Source organism: Protobothrops mucrosquamatus, unplaced genomic scaffold, assembly GCF_001527695.2.
Source record: "Protobothrops mucrosquamatus isolate PMUCROS unplaced genomic scaffold, P.Mucros_1.0 scaffold59, whole genome shotgun sequence".
Classification (NCBI taxonomy): domain Eukaryota; kingdom Metazoa; phylum Chordata; class Lepidosauria; order Squamata; family Viperidae; genus Protobothrops; species Protobothrops mucrosquamatus.
This window is the reverse complement of record NW_015386438.1, coordinates 647,224-671,082: the sequence shown is the minus strand read 5'-3', so window position 1 is coordinate 671,082 and position 23,859 is coordinate 647,224.

The following is a 23,859-nucleotide window of genomic DNA, read 5'->3' as shown; positions in this document are numbered from 1 at the left end:
GTTTTTTTCCCCTCCCATTCCTTGTAGTAGCAATGTGTTCATCTTTTTACTGTGAGAATACAAGTTTAAGAGGATGTGCGTTGAAAATGTTGTGCCACCTCCTTAATGCCATATGTAATAAATGTGTTGGCTATTCCGCTTTGATAGATGTGAGGTTTTCTACTCCCCTCTTCCCAAATGAGCATGATGTTAATTATCCTGGAAACATATGTTGGATGTAACAGGATTTAAGGAACCTCTTCTAAAATGCCTTTGTCTTTATACACTGATCCCTCATATTGTACTCTGGTTATGCCTGTCTAGCCTCTAGCAAAGTCTGCAGCTGCTGCTCTCCCTACTTTTTTTTCTCTCTCTCTCTTTTAATGCATCAAGTGGGGGATGCCAATTCTTAAGCAATAGCTATTTTGTATTAGGCTCATCTTCAGATGAAAACAAAACTACAGGTTGGAAATGGCAGCTGAGGGCATTTTTTTTTCCAATGGGAAAACAGAACATACATTGTGAACACTATTATGCTCCGTGTATGTTTTGTTTCTTTCTTGGGGCTCCTGAAACCAGATTCTTCAATGGATGTAGCTGGTGGAGATATTTTTTTTTTTAGTATGAATTTAATGATGGAGACTAAATGGGATTGGGAGGTACTGCTACAACATGTTTAACCTGGTTACCTGGTTAACATGAAACTATATTTCCACTTACTACAGCTAAAAACGGTAAAGGAATGTATCCTTTTATGGATGACTGCATCATAAATTATATATATTTTTTGTAAGCAGAAACAGGAACTTCTGGGATTACCCATAACTTGAATTAGAGCAGAGGTCACCAACCTTTGTCGGTGGTGGACCGGAGCGAAAGGGAGGGGGAAGCATTTTACACATGCGCATGTACACACGTATGGGGCTATGAGCACGTGCGCAGCACGAACAGGGCAGGGCTAGCACCCGCGTGATACTCCTAGTCCTGCCCCATTCTTGTGCGGAGCAGCATTTCCATGCCCTATCATGTGGTGGCACCTATTTTTGTGCCCCGTAGCATGGTGGCATCCTTTTTTCATGCTCTGAGGTATGGCGGTGGCCTGTTTTCATGTCCCACAGCATGGCAGCGGCCTGTTTTTGTGCCCCACAGCATGACAGCAGCCCATTTTCATGATGGCATCCCATTTTCACAACCCAAGGCACGGCAGCCCATTTTTGTGCCCTGCAGCATAGCGGTATCATATTTTTGTGCCCCAGGGTGCAGCAATATCCTGTTTTTGCACCCCACAGCACGGCATCCTTGTTTTCACACCATGTGGTACTAGCGAGAGTGTGTGTGGGGGGTGTACACATGTGTGCGCACTGGCCAGCCTGTCCCGCAGCCTGGTGGCCAGCAGGCCATGACCCACTACCGGGCCGTGGCCCACAGGTTGGGGACACCTGAATTAGAGAGTCTAGCTGCAGTAATCTCTAAAGTGCCCTTTTTCTGCTTTAGGACCCTTTTTTTTTGTCCCACTTGAACTAGTGAGCATCCAAGGCCCCAACTTTTCAGTTTGCAGGTTAGCATGTGATTGTAATTAAATGGCTAAATGTATTGTGTGGATCCTGAAAGAAAAAGCAAATCTGTGATTGAAGGTAAATTTGAACCCGTCTCTCATATTCCTAGTGTAACATCTTATTCTTTAGATCACACTGACTCACCATATGAATCTTTAAGTAGTTAAAACAATTTATGATATAGTTGTTCAGTCAGATGATTTGTAAAAAGTTCAGCCCAGCACATGTTGGTGAGTTTATATAGGTGGAAGTACAGTGTGTTCCCCCTCTAGTCTTTAGACATTGCCTTTTGAAGCTATCCTGGTTTTGAGTGGCAGAAGAATCCCATTCTTTCAAACTTTGGTTTCCCTCTGTACCTGCCAAGCTTCTAGATAATCCCCAGCTTAGAGATCTGAATTATCCTGATTGATTAGTAGCTGATTGACAGTGGGTCCACAAGAAAAAAATTGGTTACAGACCTATAGTCATCAATTTGTGCCAATTTTCGGGAGTTATCTCTAATAATGTTTGGAACATTATATTTACTCACACATTAATCGGCTATCCACTCACGTAAACTAGGGAGTGACCCTAACATTTTGAGAACATGTATTTTCTTAACAGGGATGTTATTATTTACTATTAATGTTAGTACTATTTTTACTATTATTATTATTATTTAATATATTGTAAAAAGTGATGGCTATTGCTGGTCTATGACCGTAATAAAGTTTATTATTATTATTATTATTATTATTATTATTATTATTATTATTATTATTATTATTATTATTATTATTATTATTATTATTGATTGACAGTGGGAGTAATGGTGGTATAGCTACATAGTGAACTGAAAGATAAATTCCGCTGTTTTTGTCTCCCTGTGACACATTCCCTCACTCCCATGGCACCTATCAGCAGTTCTGGAATAGCTAGACATAGGTTTATTCTAGAATAGTACTATTCTAAAAGGAAACATAGGTTTAGTGCCATTCATGCTCTTTTAAATACAATTTAGCCCCCTTCAGGATAGCACTAAACTCATGTCAAGCTCTTTTTCTACTTGGGTTTATGGCTCTTCTGAGATAACTCTAATCCTATGTCATAAATTATCAGCTAATAGTTGGGCTCCTTTGAATTTACCTATTCAAAATATTTGCACAAAACCAGGGCATGGTTTGACAGGTAAATCTGCCATTCTAGCCCTATGTGAAAACTTACTTTCTCTCCTAGACTCAGCGCCAGCCCATGTCAAAATCCATGATTGGTTGCCATTGGTGATGACGGCAGGGAGAGAAGGAAACAAACCTGGCGGTATCCACCAATCCATGTTCTAAATATGATTGACACATGGCAAGTAAATAGAAGAGAATATTTGTAGCTCAGGGTTGAACTGTGGAATCCTTAGTTTTCTCTGAGCTTGATTGTTTTCTTGCAGATGTTTCATTATCCAACTAGGTAACATTCTAGCATACCTGATGTTACCTAGTTGGGTAATGAAACATCTGACAAAGCTCAGAGAGCACCATGGTATTCTATTTCAGGGTAGGGATTATTAGAAGGGATAACAGATTTTGTATTTTTTACTGTTTTTGTTTTCTGCTGGCTCAAGAATTGGTCAATAAGCTGTGTATGAAACTCTTGGAGACTCTGCTTACATTTCATCCTGGGCCATTCTCAGCCACCTAACAGCTTGTTACTGTAGAGAAATTAATACCACCTAGAGGGTAGATAAAATAAAAACCTAATAAACTGTTGAATGGATTATGAGCTTAGATGAAGTCTGCCTTTGAATGAGAAATAAACAAATGAATTTTCCCTCAACCCCCTCTGGGGCTGCAGTTTTATACCCACTTACTTGAGAGAAAATCCATAGAATACAGCACTTAGTAAGAAGCTGCTACAATTTTGCTGTTCAAAATGAAATTCTGGGCTAGATTGCCTTGCTGTGCACCAGCAGGGAAATTCTAACAATTGTGTATTGCAAATAAATGTAAGGAAGCTTTGCTATTCCAGACATTAATGCTTCCTGATCTAATAATGGCACATTATCCTTCAGAGTGAAAAAGGGGAGAATTGATCTAAAAAGGACCCCACTCTAGATACATTCTTATTTGAATTAAATACTTTGGGGGAATCACTGATCGTTTTGTGCAATCTCTACGCACAAATCCAATAATGACTTTAAAAACACAACATTTGCTATTGATTTTCACATCATTTAGATGACATCTATGGGGCACACAGAGCTACAGGCCATGTTGTTAATAGGACGGAGATAAAGTAGCAAGGAAACTAGAAAACAAGGAGGAAAAAACACACATCCAATTAGCATCACTCGCTGAAGGCAACTTTAATAATGCTCCAAACTCATGGCAAAATTCAGTGGTTATTAAAGCAGCAGAAGAGACTTCAGAAATTATTTCTTGTCTTCGAGGCTCCAGTTGCTGTAGGAAAAACTGTGAGGAAAGCTGGATTTGATCAAAGACTTAGAAGTCCATTTAATCCAGTATTCTCACTGTAGTCAATCCGATGTCAATGAGTGACTCATTGATAAGACATGGTGACAATTGTACCTTCTTTCATGTATTCCAAAGAGTATTCCTTCGGATACGGGAGGTCCCACAATTAAGTATTGTAGCTAATAGTTAATAGCCACAGTCCATGAATGTCTTAAAGGTGCTTTTCAAAAGGCAATTGGACTAGGTTTTTTTTACCCCTTGAGTAAGAAGAAGACTAAAAAAGGTTTCACTAAAAAACCTTGCTTTTTTGGACAATAAACTGGGGTTCTGAAAAATTAAATCATGACACCTTGATCAACATCAGTGTTCTACAGCTTGGTCTTTTTCCAATCTTTTGGGTTAGAACTCCTATCAGGTTGCCTAATGAAATGCAGGAGCTATCATCCAAAAATTCTGGACAGCTCCATCAGCTCCATCTAGGGCAGACATGTCAAACACAAGGCCCGGGACCCGGATGCGGCCCGTGAAGTGGTTTCATGTGGCCCGTGAAGCCATCCTGGAAACAGTGAGGGAACGACCCCCCGCTGCCTTGGCCTGGCCCAGGCCAGCCAGGAGCCAATGTACAATTTTGCGGTGGCCATCTTGGCACTTGCCCCAGTGGACCATGCCTTGGCACTTGCCCCAGACCAACCCCTTTCTGCCAGAGACCCTCAGATCTGTCCCACTCTTGCCCAGGCCCCCCATAGGCACCCTTGATGCGAATGATGTAGAACTGGCCACACCCACCCAGTAGGCCACACCCACTCCATCCACACCCACCCATTAGGCTGCACCCACTCTGGCCATACCCACCCAGCCCCCCCAGGGCAACCATAATGCTGACACCCCTGATCTAGGGGAAAGGCTAAAGATTTTGCAATACTTTGATTTTAAGTATTTGGGATTACAGTATATGTTGTTGTTTAGGTATCCATTACCATGGGCAGAAGAAAGTGATTTTTATAAAGTGGTGAATGGCTGGTTACACAAGGTCCCGCTAGTCCAGATTGACATACAATAAACTTTTTTTTCAACCTTGGCAATTTTAAGGCCCATGGACTTCATGTCCCAAAATTCTTCACCAAGTGTGATTGGCTGGTAAAGTCTAGAAATTGAAGTCCATGGGTCTTAAAATTGTTAAGGTGGAAAAGCACAGCAGTAGATATTCTAAGCTCAGAATAACCATGCAATCTTTTAAAGTTTTTGGAATAATCTAGAGCAGTGTTTCTCAGGCTTAGCAACTTTAAGGTGAGTAAACACTAACTCCCAGAATATTCCAACTAATCATAATCACCACAATGTAAAAAAGATGTTAAGACTCTAAAAAGAGTACAGAAAAGAGCAACAAAGATGATTAGGGGACTGGAGGCTAAAACATATGAGGAACGGTTGCTGGAATTGGGTATGTCTAGTTTAATGAAAAGAACGACGAGGGGGGACATGATAGCAGTGTTCCAATATCTCAGGGGTGCCACAAAGAAGAGGGAGTCAAGCTATTCTCCAAAGTGCCTGAAGGCAGGACAAGAAGCAACGGATGGAAACTAATCAAGGAGAGAAGCAACCTAGAACTAAGAAGAAATTTCCTGACAGTTAGAACAATTAACCAGTGGAACAACCTGCCTCCAGAAGCTATGAATGCTCCAACACTGGAAGTTTTTAAGAAAAGACTGGACAGCCATTTGTCCAAAATGGTGTAGACCAGTGGTGGCAAACCTAGGCACGGGTGCCAGAGGGGGCACTCAGAGCTCTCTCTGTGGGCATGTGCACCGTCACCCCAGTCCTAGGCCTTAAGCTGGGTTTTATAAAACTTTTTTACTTTAGGCCTCCGTCGCCATGTGCAAAAAAAAAAAAAGGTTCAATTAGTCAATTTCAACTTCTTGCGGGAAAAAAAAAGATCTTGCAAAGTTGGAATTGATTGATTGAACTTTTTAGTTCCACCCAGCCTGCNGGGCATGTGCACCGTCACCCCAGTCCTAGGCCTTAAGCTGGGTTTTATAAAACTTTTTTACTTTAGGCCTCCGTCGCCATGTGCAAAAAAAAAAAAAGGTTCAATTAGTCAATTTCAACTTCTTGCGGGAAAAAAAAAGATCTTGCAAAGTTGGAATTGATTGATTGAACTTTTTAGTTACACCCAGTCTGCCATGCCCACCCAATGGGCCACGCCCACCCAATGGGCCACATCCACCCAATGGGCCACACCTACCAGGCACTCGACGATGCATAAGTGGGTTTTGGGTTGCAGTTTGGGCACTCTAAAAGGTTCGCCATCACTGGTGTAGGGTTTCCTGCCTGAGCAGGGGTTTGGACTCAATGACCTCCAAGATCCCTTCCAACATTATCATTATCATTATCATTATCATTATCATTATCATTATCATTATCATTATCATTATCATTATCATTATCATTATCATTATCATTATTTTAAAGTAGTTAAGGTTGAGAAACACTGATCTAAGACTTCATTCAGGAGAAGTGGAAAGGGCCACAAATGCAGATGGCTTGACTTATTCATACTTGAATTAATCATACAGCATATTTTACAATTTAACAGCTTCCTCCTTTTCAATGTAAGATCAGCCACCAAAATATCCTAATTGCCCTGCTATTGAGTGGCATCTCATAGAGATAGAACGACTTTTTCCATCCAAGTGTAGCTGAATTGAAACTCTCAGGAGAATGACTGCTGGTGAAAGCTGGTGGGAATTATGGTTCAGTTGCATTGAAAATTATTGAATGAAAGAAAGGGTTTAATTTAATAATTTAATTTAATAATTTAATTTATATACCGCCCTTCTCCCGTAGGACTCAGGGCGGTGCACAGCATATTAAAACAGACAAACAAAATACATCAAAGATCAAAAAACCCCCATAAAACCAAATTAAAAGCCAAATATTCGAAGCTGTGTGTCAATTAAAATTTTCTTAAAATCATCCCTACCTAAAATCCTCCCTAGGTCAGGCCCGCTTGCTGGAAAAGCCATGTCTTGAGGGCGCGGTGGAAAGTAAGGAGATCCGGAATCATCCGGATCTCGGGGGGTAGTTCGTTCCAGAGGGTGGGGGCACCCACAGAGAAGGCCCTCCCCCTGGGGGTCGCCNTTGGCCAGCTCATCTGGGTCCAGGGAAGGCTTCTTGAGGAGGGGCCTCACAACGGCCTCCTTGAGGGCCGCAGGAAATGCACCCTCCTGCAAAGAAGCGTTAACAATTCCCTGGAGCCAGGCTCGTGTACCCTCCCGAGCTGCCAGTACCAGCCAGGAGGGGCACGGATCCAACAAACATGTGGTTGCGTTCAGCCCTCTCAAGACCCTGGAAGAGAGGATTCTTCTAAAAAAATATATTATTTGTCCACTGTTGAGAACAATGAAGTTGCTTGGATGAGCAATGAAATGTCTCAGATTAATAAAATTTGGTCCATTTGCCACAATTCGACCTTCAGACACCTTTGACCTGGATGATTGAGTCTTCATTGACATATTGCAACACGTTTTGGGGAGAAACCCCTGAAGTTGGTGCGGCAAGAGTTGGTACATTCCATTGGTGCGGCAAGAGTTGGTACATTCCAATGACTCTCTGCCCAACTAATTTTACTCTGATTGATGAAGTTGCTTGTATGAGCACCAAAATGTCTCAAATCAACAAAGTTTGGTCCAGTTGCCATGATTAAAGCTTTAGGCATCTTTAGCCTGGATGATTGAGTCTTCATGGACATAAGATACATAGACTTCAGCCTGATCCAATAATGGTATTTTGTGATTTTCTTAGATTTCATGGTAGATGGGAATCAGAGTCAATATATATAGAACAGAGATTATGGAATGAGGAACATGAAATTTAATTCAAACTATTTTACCTCAGGCCTCTAGGCAATTCAAACTATTTTACCTCAGGCCTTAAACAATGCCCATGAGAGAGAGAAATGACAATATACTTACATGTCCATGAGATGACACCAACTGCATGTTAATTTTGACTTATTTTGTGATCTTTTGATGCACATTTTTGTAATGTTTTAATGCACATTAAACCTGTGGCATCAGACTGAGAATTTATATTGTCCAAAAAAGAGATTAATATCTCTTTCTTGTTCTTTGTATTGTTCAACCTGCTTTCTTTAAAAATCTGATCTAAATTAATGCTGCTTTACTTCCCCCCTCATTTTTTTCTTGCGAATGCAAGAAAAGAGTCGGAGAAGAAAGCATGTCACATGGCAATATTATCTTTCAATTTTACCAGTATATACTGCATGTCAGCTTTCTATTAGAATACAGAATAACAGGGTCGGGAGGGACCTTGGAGGTCTTCTAGTCCATTCCCCCTGCTCATACTGGAAACCCTACAGTATATCATTTCAGACAAATGGTTGTCCAATCTTCTTAAAGACCTCCAGCGCTGGAGCACCAAAACTTCTGGAGGCAAACTGTTCCACTGGTTAATTGTTCTCACTGTCAGGAAATTTCCCCTTAGTTTGGTTGATTCTCTCCTTGATTAGTTTACATTCATTGCTTCTTCTCCTGCCTTTGTGTGCTTTGAAGAATAGGTTGACCATCTCTTCTTTGTGGCAGTCCCTTAAATATTGGAATACTGCTATCATGTCAGCCCTTGTCCTTCTTTTCACTAGATTAGATATACACAATTCCTGCAACCATTCTTCATATGTTTTAGTTTCCAATCCCTTAATCATCTTTGTTGCTCTTCTCTGTACTCTTTCTAGAATCTCAACATCATTTTTACATTGTGGTGACCAAAACTGGATGCAGTATTCCAAGTGTGGCCTTACCAAGGCATCGTAAAGTGATATTAACACTTCACGTGATCTTGATTCTATCCCTCTGTTAATGCAGCCTAGCATTGTGTTGGCTTTTTTGGCAGCTGCAGCACATTGTTGGCTCATATTTAAGTGATTTAGGGATTCCAAAATTTCTCTTGCAATAACTACCATTGAGCCAGGTGCCACCTATTCTATACTTGTGTTTGGTTTTTTCTTGCCTAAATATAGAACATTTTGAAGATTGAGCAGATCTGCACATGGCAACCTGTAGGCCATAAAATGCTGGATCACTACCCTCTGAATACTACAAAAGCTGAATGAAGTACTTTCCTGTCCAAGCACCTCAAGTACATGCTAGAGAACTGATGTCAATGCAGCAGTGGAAAAGAGATTGTGTTATCAGAGCAATTTCTAAAAGGCCAGACCAGCTTTGCTAAGAATACAGTATACCCAAATGTCAAAAGGAGATTTGAAATCAGGAAGAATGCAAAGGATCAATAAAGTATGTAATTTCTTTCATTTCTAAGACTGAGTTCCCTTACAGGCAATTTATTGGAATTATTTGACATAGGCCTTCTAAGAGACATAGTATGGTCTATACTAGAAGTATAATGGTCCAAATATGGAACATATAGTCCCTTGAGGACTTTAGCACAATTGACCAAAATTTAGTGAACATAGAACAGTTTTGTGTATATTGAACTTTGATAACATTCATGTATTTCCAACTTTTATACCAAATATTTGCTAAACAACCACAGACTTCTAAGTCTCAATCACAGTTTCCTAACTTTTGAATATAAAAATTAACTTGTTTTATTTAATCTCTGTCAATTTAAATATGATGATGATTAGGGAAAAGAAACCCAAGTTATACCATTAAATCCAATGACCAGCATTCATTAAATCCAACTAAATTAGTAATTTTCACATTTATAACACCTCAGGACATTTGGTAATTTTGGTGATCAAATTGCAGCAGCTTTTATTTTTGTCTTAACTCAAACCTAGTTGAAGATATTATGATATATAATATGGTAAAAATAGTATTGTACAAGCTGTCTTCTTGCATCCCATCCAGATGGAATGATGTTTGTTAGGCAACAATTTATATTTGCCCAGTTGAGAGAAAGTCCCAAAAAATACAAAGCTACTTGCTTTCAACATTTTTAAGATAAGCTTTCCAATAAAGATTTGGCGATGTGTAACAATTACAACTGAATTGATGCAGGAAACTAAAGATCTGTTCATACTCTTTGTCTTACTTTAAAGCCACTGCATAATGGGGAGAAAAACTTGAAAAGCTGATCAAAAGGTATCCAACAGAGGAGTAAAAAAATCATGATAGCAGTCTCTGTCATGTGACCAAATCTCCATCACTTTTTATGAATCACAGTTCTACCTACTTATAGTAGTTACATTTGGCCTGTAAAAAAATCAACAACCCAGGTGACCACTAGATGGCAGCAAAGGGGACATGTTTTCAGGACCATTTTCCTGGCAACTGAACAATTATCCCACCAACTTAGCAGTTCGAAAGCATGCAAAAGCAAGTAGATAAATAGGCACCATTTTTGGGTGGGAAGGTAACAGAGTTCTGTGCATCTCAGTGTATAGTCCTGCTGGGCACATGACCACAGAAACATCTTTGGACAATGCTGAAACAGAGATGGGCCACCCCTCCCTAGAGTTAGACACAACTGGACAGGGGAAAAATTTACCATTTTTTTTTTACAGTCATCATCAGAAATGTTATTTTCTTCTGCATCCCACATCCTTCCCAGACAATGACCAGGTTCTTGTCTGGTTCTGGTTCAAATATTGACTCACACACAGTTGCTAGATTTTACTCAGTTTATTTGAGGTCAAAGAGATAATAACAAAAAATGCAAACAGGATATTTTTGCAACACTTGTCTGGATGTTTTGCTTTAAAAGTAAACAAGAGCATGAAGAAGAATAGTCCAAAACCAGTCCAAGTTTCCAAGAACCAGGATAGGGTTGTCAGCCAGTCCAGAGGTCAGAATTTCACAAGCAAGATTCACATGAATGTAATACAAGAATCAGATGATGGTTGATTCCCCAGAAGGCTCATGATTCAAAGTTGCCTTTGAACCCCTCAGAATCCAAATCAACCACACAGCCAATCAGAGACAGCCTTTTAAATCAGACTGGCACCAGCTGTGACAACTAATCAAAAGATTATTTCCCTTTTTTGGCAAGGAGCTTCATAGAACATCTCTGTTCTGGTCTCTATTCTACTTGCTGGATGTGGGAGCTGTGAGATTTGACATCAACATGATAAAGCTGTGCAGCCGGTGCCTGGTTTTGATCATCCTCATGTGATCCCTGTCTTTATCTCTCCAGGTTCAGCTGGAGGAGCTTCTTCAGAATCACATTCAGAATCTGGATCTGGGCCATGATGGTCACTTTTCTACAAAGAATCCTTCCAATCCTGCAATATGTTAGCCGGTCATAAGAATGGAGGCAATCTTCACATTAAATGAACAAACTCACCATTCAGAGTACTTGCCTACACTCATCCAGCCCTGACTTATGTTATGGAGAACAATTGGTAGTTGTTTCTACTGCCAGCAAGAGGTGTTTAGTGGAGGAAAAAATGAAGCCAAGGCAGTCTACTACAGTAATTGCTTTCCTTCACCTTTTCTGCCTTAAAAGTTAAAGAAGGCACCATCTGTCATCCTTCTCTATGGATTCTGACCATGTTGTGTCTATAGGATTCTTCAGTATCTATCTAGGTCAGGGGTTCCCAACCGGGGGTGCAAGACAATATTCCAAGGAGTGCAAAAAGTTGGGTTTAGAAGTTTCAAAATTATAGTGTATATGCATAATTTGTTATTTCAAACTTTTGTAAGGGGTGCGAGAATATATCAGAAGCGCTCTAGGAATGTGGGGTATAGAAAGGGTTGGGAGCCGTGGATCTAGATCATCTGAATCTCTTTCAAATCTGTTAATCAGCTGTTTTGTTCAGGTAATCTTCCTACAAGTAAGCTATAATTGGCTGCTTCATACTGTCCTTTTGTGGAGTTTTTAGTACTTTAGCCCAAAGCATATCTATGTCCCTTTGTTGTCTGAAGTGAAGGCTAAAATATCATATGCATTTCCTTTCACATTCTATGGTTTATCACATTCACAGTAAAATTCACCACAAATTATGGGACAATATCCTCCCAACATGGTTTCCATAAGACGGTTCTCAGAATAGTTTATCAATGTAGGACTGGCTAGGTAGTATCCATATTCGATGTAAAATGTGAGAAATATTGAATGAATGAATGAATGAATGAATGAATGAATGAATGAATGAATGGATGGATGGATGGATGGATGAATCTTCTTTGGCTAGTTAGGACTGGTTATGGCAGTAATCCATGTTTGTGATTGTTTCCCCCCTTCTTTTATGGAACAGCAGTCACTTTATGTCTGGCAATATTTAGCATTCTTTGTCTTTCAAACAGAGATGGGAAAATGACCTCAGAGTCCTTGGAATTTATTTTCTTTGCTAGATTCATTTCTGTTTTAGATCCATTTAGGTCCACCAAGGTATTAAGACTTCTTCCTCTTTGCAAAACTCACTATTTTGCCTCTTGCTCAACTCATCTTAAAACAGTGACCAATAATACAAATGCTATTATTTTGAATTCCACCAGCACAGGGTTAATGGAATATTCCCTACATACTCCAAATGCTAGTATTCATCTGAATTATGGATATTTCAAAAATGCGCCTCGATACATTATTTAGTCAAATGCTGAAAAACAATCTGATTTTCTTTGCTTGCTTGACTGATTCTAGATCTGAAAATAGGAGAATGTCCATTTCATAATTGTGCAGAATCTCACTTGATATATTTTGTTGCCAATTAAAGCAATAGCTAGATCAAAAAATTGCTAAATATGAAAACGATTCTTCTGCTAAGTAAAACACCTAATTAACCCCCAGGGACTGGCTATGTTGAAGAGGTTGAGTGAGCACTTGCCTCTTTGGGAATTTATAGTATCATTTTTGTTGACATCTGAATTTCAGGAAATTGTGCTGCCCCCCTTTTTTTTGACAATCTTGGTCAAAGAAGCCTCTGAGTGTCACAGAAATGAGATTCATACAACAGCCTACTGCTGCAGTCAAACAATTTTGGAACTGTCATGTCCCACATTCCCACAAGAGGGTAGTGTGGACAAGCTAGAGTGTCCTTAATGCTTCTCCCCCCCCCCCCAAGGAGCATCTACTAATTTCACCTTTATTAGGTTTTGTTTGGGGATATGAAGGATTTATATATTAGTGCACATGAATATATGGTGGGTTTTTCCTTATACAAGGAAACATAAATTTCTGCTTTGTTTTTTGGTTCCCCCCCAGTCCTAAGTATTATTACTGTTGTTATTATGCAATTTAACCAAGGCTTTTAAGAAGAGATGGACAACCACTTGTCCGGAATGGTATAGGGCAGGGGTAGGCAACCTTGGCTCTTTTATGACTCGTGGACTTCAACTCCCAGAATTCCTGAGCCAGCCATGCTGAGGGGAAAGGGAGATGTTTCCAAGCTAAGCCATGCTGGCTCAGGAATTCTGGGAGTTGAAGTCCACAAGTCATAAAAGAGCCAAGGTTGCCTACCCCTGGTATAGGGTTTCCTGCTTGTGCAGGGGGTTGGATTTGATGACCTCCAAGGTCTCTTCCAACTCTGTTATTCTGTTGTTCCTTGTCCCACTAAAACTGAAGGTTGGAGCAAAAGTAATAGAAAGAGAATTGTATGAAACATCTTTCTCTATTTACCTCTGAATCAGGTCTTCTAAATCTAGGATGGCAATTGTGGTTCTGTCATCCACTCTTCCCCAGGTAAATCAGAAATCACAGGCCACCTCTGCTGGCATCTCAACTTCCAGACAATTACAAATACATTTGTTCAAACCCATTCCTGGGCTTGATTTACCACTTTTTAAGTTATTCATTTGTCAAATTTAGGTACCATCCATCTTACTCCCAGATCTGGACACCTGGATTACCTAGAGTCAGATTGTTACATGGCCATATATTCTAAGAGCTATCAGTGGAAAGCTATGTTTTGTTGGCACAGGAAATGTCAGAATATGACTGATTTGGGCATCAGCTTGGGAGATCAGTGTGGAAACTTGGCCCAACCGGTTCCACATCTTCTCAATAAGTTGCTTCATTTGGCCCAACTGAAGAACTGGTTCTGATCTCTTCTTTGCAAATTCATGGCGTATCACTAAATTGCTGTATGATGAGAAGGAGAAACTTATCAACAGTGAGGACAATTAACCAGTGCTTTCAAATTAACAAAAACTTGCTTTCAAAAATTGTCGGTGCTCCATTACTGGATATTTTTAAGAAGAGACTAGACCAGACATGTCAAACACAAGGCCCGGGGCCCGGATGTGGCCCGCGAAGTGGTTTCATGTGGCCCACGAAGCCATTCTGGAAACAGTGAGGGAACAGGCCCCGCTGCCTTGGCCCTGGCCCTGGCCCAGGCTGACCAGGAGCCAATGTACAATTTTGTGGTGGCTATCTATGCTGAAACGCATTCAGTCTTAGCTCCACAAGGCCATCTAGAAACACCGAGGAACCAGCCCCTGCTGTGTTGGCCCCGCCCCCTGGGTGCATGCTGGGGAGGTGTCACCTTTGTGAGGAATGAAGAAATGGACCATGCCTTGGCGCTTGCCCCGGTTCCACACCCTTCTGCCAGAGACCCTCAGATCTGTCCACTCCTGCCCAGGCCCCCACAGGCACCCTTGATGCAAACAATGTAGAGCTGGCCATGCCCACCCAGTAGGCCACACCCACTCCATCCACACCCACCCAGTAGGCTGCACCCACCCCGGCACCCCGAGGGCAACTGCAATGCTGATGCGGCCCTCAATGAAATTGAGTTTGACACCCCTGGACTAGACAGTCACTTATCTCAAATGGTAGAGGTTCTCTTGCTTGAGCAGGGGGTGGACTACAAGACCTCCAAGATCCCTTCCAGTTCTATTCTATTCTATTCTATTCTATTCTATTCTATTCTATTCTATTCTTGATAAGTACTGGAATAGATGATCCTCAACTTATGACTGGCCATTTAGTAGCCATTCAAAGTTAAGACAGACCTTCCTAGGGATATTTATGACCTGGTTCTGGCCCGTCCCTTCCATGGTCACCTGACTTCATTTCAGTCACTTGGTAACCGACTTGCATTGACAGATGTTTGCTGCATTGTGTGATGTAAATATATTTTATGATGTTTTTAGAGAAAACCACCATTTACTTCCAGTTTTTGGCAAAACCAGCCCTTAGAAAACAATTGGTTCGCTTACTGACTGTGGCATTCACTTTATGATCATTTCAAGAAAGATTGTAAAATCAGGTTGGCCATCTGGCTAGCCTACTTTATGATCGTCATGACTTAAAAACCAAAATGGACAGGTTGTATTAAAATCATGAGTTGAGACCTACCTGTATTTTGAACTGAGGTTTTTGTCTTTCATAAGGCTCAATGCTAATCATAGGTTAACCATGTTGGCTGAAACCCATCCAACGACTCTCATCCCCAGAATTGCTGGTGTTCCTATACCAACTGCCTGAAGCTTTATAACGCTTTGGTGCGATGTGCAAGCTCTGTCGGACCTAGTAAGCAAATAGATTGCAGCTCACTTAGGCAGACAATTCCATCAATTACAGGCATCTCATCTGCCTGAGCTCTTATATAAATTATCTTGTTTTCCTTTATTAATCCTACGCAAATATGAAATCACAGACTGCTGATCCAGCACTACCAGAGCCCATCAGTTTCCCAAATGTGCATTAAGACCTACTTTAATTAATTTTATTATCTGTCTCTTACAAATAGAAAGGAAAAAAAAACACACCATATCTGGCAGAATAACAATAAAAGTTTGCGTGTGGTTATTTCCCTGTTCTCCTCAATGGCGGTCCTTTTGTAGGCAGAGGACAATGTGAAATGTATGAAAACATTGCAGGAAAGGATAAGAGAGAAGGTATGTTTCACAGCCAGCTGACTGTTTATTAACTTCTAAGATGAGATGGAAAGGAAGGGTGGGATTTAGAGCAAGAGGTCGGGAAGACACAAGTCAAAAACATTCTGAAAAAAGGCAAATATATGTGTCACAAGATAATGTTGTAGGATCCAATCTGGGTCAGTCACCAGAACCAGAGGTTTTTGTCTTCCGAGATAAGTTCCCTGAAGATGGGTTCCAGCAGAAGTCTGAAAGCTTGGAAGACAAAACCTCTGATTCTGGTGACCGACCAGGATTGGATCCCACAGAAACATTCTGTACAAAACAGAAACTGAAATTCCAGTCTAAAATGTAGTCATACATCAAGGACTACCTGTATTGTCACTGATTCTTAAATACCCACACTTCAGGTGACTAAAAGGTAATAGGAATTTACTCTCTGTCCCCTGATCTTTCACTCTGCTAAAGATGTGGTGGTTCAGTGGTTTAATAATGCTGGAGATGTTTTCTGCTCCAACGGTTTGAGTCCTAGCACTGTGTTGGGGTGAGCGCCCATCCCTCACCTGAGCTTCTGTCTACCTAACAGTTCAAAAGCATGTTCTATGCAAGTAGATAAAGTAGGGTAGGGTTTCAAGGTAGGGTAGGATAGAGTGCTCCATGCAGGCAGTAAAATTCCTACCTTCTGAGCCTTCCTGGTTGTGGCACCCATTTGTGATGTGGCTCCAGGCCTTGGATGATGCTTCAGGAATGGCTATTTGTCTTTCTTTCTGGTCTGAAGCCAGCTCGCCCTCTTGTGGCATACCATGGGAAGCACACAGGTGTTTCCTACAACAGAGCTGGTACCTTGGCAGCCAACCTGCTATTCTGCAATTGTGTTATCGTTTCCTGGCAAATGTAACAATGCCACATGCTAACACACTACTTCCTCTTTGTCTGAGGAAGCAAATCTCAGCTATTTTTTTTGCCTTTGTTCTCAAGGTAGAGAGTTTTTGTTTCTTGATTCTTCTCTTGATAGGATGGGATAGGTGGGTGCTAGCTTTGCCAAATCCCAATCCATGTATTATTTAAATAAACCTTCCTGTTAAAATTACAATGCATTGTAAGCTTCCTACTTCAAGGAAAATTCATAGGCACAGGCAAATTTGTTTTCTCCAACTAGAAACACATAGCTGTGGAATCATTATCAAAATGGCCAATATTACCAAAACAAACAAAAAATATTCCTTCTCACTGAGTATTGGATTCATCCCATTCCCTAATCTGTCAATTGGAAGTTTATTTACATGGTCTATTAAGCACATCTACATGATGTCTGATCCAATTTTTCTTGCTTTTAAGGAAAATTACTGAAACAATCTATATAAATAAAAATGTAAATGTTCGTTGTTCAAAATCTTAAATCTCTGAAAGTTCTTCACCGATTGCTTTGAAATTTTGACACAACGTTGCATTCGAATACGCGCGTGTTTTTATATCCCTACTATTATATAGATGTCACACCTGTGACAGGTAAAAACATGCTTTTTTGAAAAACAGCGCCATCTGTTGGACGTAAAAGCATACCCACAAGCATTGTGAAATTAAACATATTACAAACGTGCGCTTTCTCTTTTCTTTCTTTTCCATTTAACCAGACTGAGCCACAGCAACGCGTGGCCGGGTACAGCTAGTGGGGTAATAAATATGTTCTTTTTTTTTTTTTTTTTTTTTAAAGGATGCTTGCGAACAGAGTAGGACAAAAGTTTAACTTTTTTTAAAAAAAATGATTAAGCATTTATTTTGTTTCTTTATTTGAATGATATAATTTCATGTAATTTTGGAAATAGTTTAATTGTTCCAACCAATTTTTCTGACACCTAGCCTATTTTCTGTTTTGTTTCAAGAGGATGACATTTGCAAGATTTCTCCTATTCTTCAAAGCATTACCGTTATCAAATTTTGGATACCTAGGAGAAATAGTCTCTTAATATGAATATATATACACACACACACACACACAAAGAGCTACTTTTTGTGTTGTTGTTGTTTTTTAGAAATTGCAAAGCAGATTTCAATTCAGCATTAGTCAAAAGGTCTTGTTTACATAATGAAGTTCAAGAAAGACAGTTGAGTTTTAGAATTAAGAACTTGATTGAGAATAAAGGTTAGAACAGCTGAATCTCTACTTGGCATGCTAGCTATAAGGATACCTATCTAACCGTAGCCCTTGTTTAACATTTTGTTCATATAAGTCACTGCCAAACAATTTCAGCATAGCCTGCAAGAAACAAATATGAATACGGTTACCTAAAGTAGTCTCTAGAAACATAGCACATTTATTGAACTTTTTAAAGAGGAGGTCTATAGTTTAGAATAGCCCTAATAATTCATGTGGAAGAACAATAATGTTTAGAATATCCATTCCACACAGAATACAGAAAGTCCTCAACTTATGACTACAGTTATTAAGCAAATCACTACAACTAAGTGAATCATGTGGTTGTTAAGTGAATCTAGCTTCTCCCATTGACTTTGCTTGTTGAAAGTTGGCTAAGAGGTTACAAATGGGGATCACATGACTCTGGGACAGTGCAATTGTCATAAATACATGCCAGCTGTCAAATACCCAAATTCTGCTCACATGATCAATGGTTGTCAGTGTGAAAACCAGACATAAGTCACTTTTCAGTGCTGTTGTAACTTTGAACAGTCATTAAACAAATGTTGTAAGTTGAGGACTAGCAGTATTTTCAGAAGATATGGATAAGTTGTGAAAAAATATTCATAATTTGGACATGAAATCTGCTAAAATCTTTATCTACTGCAGAGAAGATACCTGTTTTGACTGGCATGATACTAAAAACTCACTTTTTAAAGTGATAATCCAAGCCAAGTAGAGCAATCAGTTACAGGGTTGTCTTAGATCTGCAACAGTTCATTTAGTGACGATTTGAAGTTATTCATTACTGAAATAGTGACTTATAACTTGATCCTTGCATTTAACAACAGATTTCATCAGATCCACAGTCATCTTCACTATTCCAGTCATTCAGAGTTATAATCTTTCTTTCTTTCTTTCTTTCTTTCTTTCTTTCTTTCTTTCTTTCTTTCTTTCTTTCTTTCTTTCTTTCTTTCTTTCTTTCTTTCTTTCCTCTCTCTCTCTCTCTCTCTCTCTCTCTCTCTCTCTCTCTCCAGGTGTGCCACATTCTTCAACCTGTTGCTCTCAACAGGTAGATGTTCTCAGTGCATCTGAGAAGATTCCATCAATGGCAATAGCTGATGAATCAGAACAGTACAGTCTTCCACTTATTATCACAATGGAGCCCAAAATTTCCGTTACTAAGTGAGACAGTGTTAAACGACCTTTCTTGCCACAATTGTTAAGTGAATCCACTGCAGTTGTTAAATTAGTAACGCAGTTGTTGAGTGAATCTGGATTCCCTATGGACTTTAATAGAATAACAGAGTGGGAAGGGACCTTGGAGGTCTTCTAGTCCAACCCCCTGCTCAAGCAGAAATCCTATACCAGGGGTGTCAAATTCAATTTCATTGAGGGCCGCATCAGCATTGCGGTTGCCCTTGGGGGGCCGGGTGGATGTGGCCAGGGTGGGTGCAGCCTACTGGGTGGGCGTGGATGGAGTGGATGTGGCCTACTGGGTGGACGTGGCCAGCTCTACATCGTTCACATCAAGGGTGCCTGTGGGGGTCTGGGCAGGAGTGGGACAGATCTGAGGGTCTCTGGCAGAAGGGGTTGGGACCTGAGCAAGTGCCAAGGCATGGTCCACTGGAGGAGCCTCACTATTCCTCTCAGGCCATGTGGGGGGGGTTGGATGGTGGTGCGGGCTGCCCGGAGCCCTGAGTAGCAGAGGTCAAACGCCCAGCCTGGCCCTCGAGCACCCGTGGCACCAAGCCCAGCCCCACTTCCCCAGGGGGGACGCCCAGCTGCACTTATCTCCTCCTCAAGGCTACGGCTGCTGTGCTTGCTCTTCTTATCCAGGTTGCTCATGATGGGTACAAGGGCAAAGTCAGAGGGAGGCCCATTCCTTCTCCATGGGAGGAGACACGGCTTTGTATCCAAAGCTTCCTTAGCAATAGGATGGGAGACCCCCAGGAGAGGCCAGGAGGAGAGGGCAAGAGGATGGTGAAAGGGCAGCAGGGCAGGACTAAGGTAGGACTTCCCTCAAACCCTCCCTCTCCTTTCCTTCCTTCCTTCCTTCCTTCCTTCCTTCCTTCCTTCCTTCCTTCCTTCCTTCCTTCCTTCCTTCCTTCCTTCCTTCCTTCCTTCCTTCTTTCCTTCCTTCCTTCCTTCCTAAGTACAGAGTGGTGGGAAAATATTTGAGATGAGTGAGGAAGAAAAACAGGCAAGAAATGCAGCTGGGGAGGTGTCAACCTTCGTGAGGAATGAAGAAATGCACCATCACCTGGAAATGGCCAGCGCGATGATGCATTTCTTCATTCCTCACAAAGGTGACACCTCCCCAGCATGCACCCAGGGGACGGGACCGATGTGGCAGGGGCTGGTTCCTCGCTGTTTCCAGATGGCCTTGTGGAGCTAAGACTGAATGCATTTCAGCATAGATGGCTAACATAAAATTGTACATTGGCTCCCGGCCGGCCTGGGCCAGGGCCAAGGCAACGGGGGCCGTTCCCTCACTGTTTCCAGGATGGCTTCGCAGGCCACATGAAACCACTTCGCGGGCCGCATCTGGTCCCCGGGCCTTGTGTTTGACATGTCTGTCCTATACCATTCCAGACAAGTGGCTGTCCAGTCTTTTCTTAAAAAAACTCCAGTGATGGAGCACCTGCAACTTCTGGAGGCAAGTCGTTCCACTGATTAATTGTTCTCATTGTTAGGAAATTTCTCCTGAGTTCTAAGTTGCTTCTCTTCTTGTTTAGTTTCTAGCCATTGTATGTCAGAAGGTTTCAAAGGGTGATAACATGACCCTGGGATATCGCAACCATCATAAATATGAACCAGTTGCCAGGCATCTGAATTTTGATCACATGACCATGGGGAATGCTGCAACGGTTGTAAGTGTGAAAAACAATCATACATCACTTTTTTCAGTGCTGTTGTAATTTTGGACCATCGCTAAATAAATGGTTGTAAATCGAAGATTATCTCTACAAGCAATAGGACTGAATTGCAGTATGGGCATGCCTGGAAGTGTAAAAGGAACACATTAAAATAATATTTAGAGTAATAAATATTACTCTATGCACGGTCACTCAAGCCCTCGTTGTTTCCTGCCTGGACTATTGCAACGCTCTCTACATGGGGCTCCCCTTGAGGTGCACCTGGAGGCTCCAGCTAGTTCAGAATGCGGCCGTGCGGGGGATCCTGGGGGCCTCTAGATACTCCCATGTAACACCTCTCCTGCGCGAGCTGCACTGGCTGCCTGTGGCCTTCCAGGTGCGCTTCAAGGTGTTAGTAACAACCTTTAAAGCGCTCCGTGGCAATGGACCTAGGTATTTGCAAGACCGCCTCCTACCAAACACCTCCCTTCGACCAGTCCGCTCCCACAGAGAGGGCCTCCTTAGAGTGCCGTCGGCCAGACAATGCCGGCTGGCGACCCCCAGGGGGAGAGCCTTCTCTGTGGCAGCTCCTGCCCTCTGGAATGACCTATCCCCCGACCTACGTACAGTTGCGGACCTGCGCCTTTTTCGCCGAGCCCTGAAGGCCCATCTATTCCGTGCGGCCGGCCTGGCGTAGTTTGATTATGTTTTAGTGGGGGTTTTGTATGGGGTACTTTTAGAGCAGGCCTGTTATTTAATTTGATTTTAGAATAGAAACTTGTGTATATTTATCGTGATTTTTATTATCGCCTGTTCACCGCCCTGAGTCCCGTAAGGGAGATAGGGCGGTATATAAATTCAATAAATAATAATAATAATAATAATAATAATAATAATAATAATAATAATAATAATAATAATAATAATAATAATAATAATAATAATAAAGACAAAAAATTGACAAAAACTGCACTCTCAAAAATGGTAACAGAATAAGGCAACTTGATTTCAATCAGTTATCAAAATTTGCCTTTTTTTGAAATAAAAGCTCATAAAGGATAGTATTCAACACAGAGAAATTCTAGTCCAATTACATAGGGCCAGATTTTATTCATCACTAGGAACTGATTTTGGGGTAGAAATCTAGGGCTTCCTTCATTAAATGACTGAGAAGACTCCAAAGACAACATTATTTTGAAATAAGGGTAGCCATCGCCATAGCTTTCAAAAAAGAAGAGATTCATCATGCAGATCAAATTCCCACACATGGGTCTATTAATAACTCAGAACAAATTTCCTATAATTCTGATCTTGGATCACAACATGCTTTCAACAAACTTTTCTTTAGCAATGTAGTTATCTCAGCCCAGACATATTAGCAAAGAGTTCTTAGCACAGAGGATAAGATGATAACCATCTTCCAAGGGGGGGAAAATATTTATCTGTACTACACAGACTGGAGAAAGCTTTGTCTCTGCTCTCTTTTTATTATTATTAAAAGGACAGCTTAATCAGATGTAATTGAATATGCCAGCTAGAATAAAACTAAGCTTCATAAACATTCATTGGCTGCAGATGTCTTTATAATCTCTTCAATTTGTTTCCTATCCCTTTTAAAAGCCTTTGGGGAAAAAAAATTGAAACAGCAGGACCTTTCCCACACTAAAATACCTACATAGACTGTGGGGGAATGCAAAGACAGTATAGGGAGAGAGATAAAACTGACAATTATGATTTGACTTTTCTTCTGAAGTTGAGAGATAAGCTTTCATTGACTTCCATAACATGGTTACAGAGTTTAATAGTAATGTCATCATTTTTGTGAAGAGCCTGATGGTCCATTTGGACATAGTCTCATTCCTCCCAAACCTGACAGATGATTTTGTGAGACATTTTGTTTTATATCAGTGTGAACATGGTTAAGAGATTTCTTTCAAAATTGATGAAGGAAGGAAAGAAGGGAGGAAGGGAGGGAGGGAGGGAGAAAGAAAAGGAAGGAAGGAAGGAAGGAAGGAAGGAAGGAAGGAAGGAAGGAAGGAAGGAAGGAAGGTGAAAATAATACTGTTCTTTCACTAGGGTTCTCCAGCAAGTAGCACTGAGAGACCAACTACCTCTATTATTGGAAATTACACATGGCCCTCAATACTACTAATCCAAAATGAAACCAGCTGTTAATATATCTAGTCCTATTTCGAAGGTGCCCAGTTTTGTGGACATTTGTAGAAGTGAGTTTCCAAATGCATGCTTTGCACAATGTGAAAAAGTCCTGTTTTTTGTCCATTCTGAATCTTCCACAAGCATTAGTTGCTCCAATTTTCCAGTGGTTGAGCTCAGAATTATAAAGCCATAGAATAATGAGCAACTTCAGAGATGTCTGAACTACATTTCCCAGAACTCTAACCAGTACAATCTTTAATGAGAAGTTAGAAGATTTAAGTTGAACAATATCTGAACCCCAGGATTATCTACTCACACAATAGCTACTTGTGCTGTAGAAGACATCAGGGTCAAGGATTTAAGTTACAATAAAGGGAGCTTGCTTATTAGCCCATCAACCTTCTGCTTCTAACTGCCATAAGTAGATGTTCATACAACCTTTGATGACAAACAACAGATCTGACATAATGTGGGGTGAGGCCAACAAAATGCATATGTAAAAACCATCATTGTGAACTGTACCATGATATGAAATCCTTTATGGACTGCCCAAATCCTTTAGACTTTTTATCCTCTTAGAGTGTGTGAATGTGTGTGTGTGGGAGAGGGACTGTTTTATTTTTTAACACTTTAACACTTTGGAATCCATTAAAATATGGCCCCAGGCAAACTCAGTTTTGGAGTTCAATTTGGTCCAGGCTTCAAGTTGATAGAAAATGTAGTTTTGTGCTTGTTGTGTTCTTTTGTATTCCCCCCCTTAATCCCCTATGCGCATCCTGATCACCCATTAAGGGTGATTGCCCTTCTCCATTGATCACCCATTAAGGGTGATTGCCCTTCTCCATCTGCATACAGTTTCATGCCCGTTGCTGGTTGGCTAACTAGCAATGGGGTCTTACCAGCCAATGGAATTGTGTGATTACAAGCCAG